Source organism: Limulus polyphemus, unplaced genomic scaffold, assembly GCF_000517525.1.
Source record: "Limulus polyphemus unplaced genomic scaffold, Limulus_polyphemus-2.1.2 Scaffold188, whole genome shotgun sequence".
NCBI lineage: Eukaryota > Metazoa > Arthropoda > Merostomata > Xiphosura > Limulidae > Limulus > Limulus polyphemus.
This window is the reverse complement of record NW_013665798.1, coordinates 778153-780112: the sequence shown is the minus strand read 5'-3', so window position 1 is coordinate 780112 and position 1960 is coordinate 778153. Positions and strand designations below refer to the sequence as shown.

General features: G+C 32.6%; 1 protein-coding gene across 1 annotated transcript in view; it reads right to left on the bottom strand.

Moving 5' to 3' along the window:
* LOC106478198 (lipoma HMGIC fusion partner-like 2 protein) overlaps positions 1-1620 on the bottom strand; it is a 55556-nt gene extending 53936 nt beyond the window's left edge. Inside the window, exon 1 of the mRNA XM_022381754.1 lies at positions 1315-1620. The gene's annotated coding sequence lies outside the window, so the exon portion shown is untranslated. The remainder of the gene's footprint in view (positions 1-1314) is intronic.
* Between the last annotated feature and the right edge of the window lie 340 nt (positions 1621-1960).

Below are 1960 nucleotides of genomic sequence, written 5' to 3'. Positions count from 1 at the left end.
CACACACACACACGCAATGTTTAAATCATCAAATGTGAAACGTAGCAGTTATGTCCATATCTATTTTACACACACACACACGCAATGTTTAAATCATCAAATGTGAAACGTAGCAGTTATGTCCATATCTATTTTACACACACACACACACAATGTTTAAATCATCAAATGTGAAACGTAGCAGTTATGTCCATATCTATTTTACACACACACACACAATGTTTAAATCATCAAATGTGAAACGTAGCAGTTATGTCCATAGCTATTCTACACACACACACACACACACACACAATGGTTGTGTGCTAATATGATGCAACAAAATACATTGAACGGTTTAAATCATCAAATGTGAAACGTAGGAGTGATATCCATACGCAAGGGCAAGGACTTCGACTTAATCAAATGTATGGTTAAAACTCAAACCCAGAGACAGTTTATTATTTATTTATTAATTCATTATTATAACTAGCCGAGGGTACTCGTTAAGTTAGGTATTTTTTTTTTTTTTGTTATAAAGGTCAATGTCTCCCTTCTTTCTTTTGTTATTAAATTCCAGTTAAAAAAGTGAAAATGGGCCCTATTTCAGGGTATATTTTCATCACATTTTTCATGCAAAATTTCTAAAACAAAATAGCCCATGTACGTCGTCGGACGTTTCCAGTTATCATATCAAAAATTACGAGCCAGCCAAATCTGGATGATGGATCATCTCTATAAATTATAGTAAAACCGTGTTTAAAATGACACCGTTAAAAACGATCTTATAACTGAACATCAAGTAAAACAGAAATGCAAAAATTCACACAGGAGAAAACAAAATTGCACTAACAGTAACATAAAATAAGCCGACGTTTCATAACTTATAAGCCTAAAAATGGTTAAATGTTAAACATAATAACAAATATATAGATATTATTGCCGTGTGTATAAAATTTGCGTACATGATTGGCGTATGTATAGCGTCAGCCAAACTATATACAAAATTACAAGTCGTTATATTTGTAAATTAATTAATAAGTATAATTTAATCTAAAACTAAGTAAAGTAACGAGAACGTTATGTATCAACTGTTTAACATTCACCTCATGCGTAATCAATCAAATTAATCTTTGGTTTATGAGCTAGTATTACTATTAATATTATGTCATATTTTTGGTCGTTAGAAATAATCACAATTAGTTAGTCTAATTAGTGTATTTAAAACGTTTTATACTGCATACAAACGCTTAGAATGAAAAATATTAAAGTTGAAGAAACACACCCAGATCACGGTTCATTATCTTCCAGATCTCTAAATTGCATTTTACTTACACTTTACAGCATGATTGGGTGTACAGAAAGGGTCCCTAAATAGCTAGCTCATCCAAATACTGTTCTTTCTACTGAAGTTGCAGAAAAAATCTGTATCAAACAGTCGAAATTGGACCCAGTTTTCTCTTCAAACCAAACTCAGAATTAAAATCTGTAAAGTCTAAACTAAAGTACAATGTTTCATCTTTCACTTTCCTTTCTTATGAAAAAAGTTAAAATTTGACTGCTGTGCAACACTCAGTAACGAAATCCGCTATTGTAAGTCAGCATAACTCCTCGGAAACTTGTGACAACGTTCTTACACGACTTAAAGAAACTGTCAGTACAAGCCACACGCTCCAAAACTCCGCAGCTGTGGAGCCAACCTAAGGCTGATCCATTAGTGGTGAGGGGAGATCGTCCGGCAAGAATAAGTTGTGTTGTTTAGTTTGAAACGTGCTAGGAAAATTACACAGTATCTGTGTGAATGAAGACCTAATGTATTGAATTTCATATGATCAAGGATACTATAACAAATTGTCACGATAATTTTCAATGAAATTATGGGCCAAGCGTGTAAAAAATAATGTGACATTAAAAGGCAATCAATTAATTCACTAGCTTTCGTACAGTATATATATATATATCACTGTAATTGCCAGAAAAC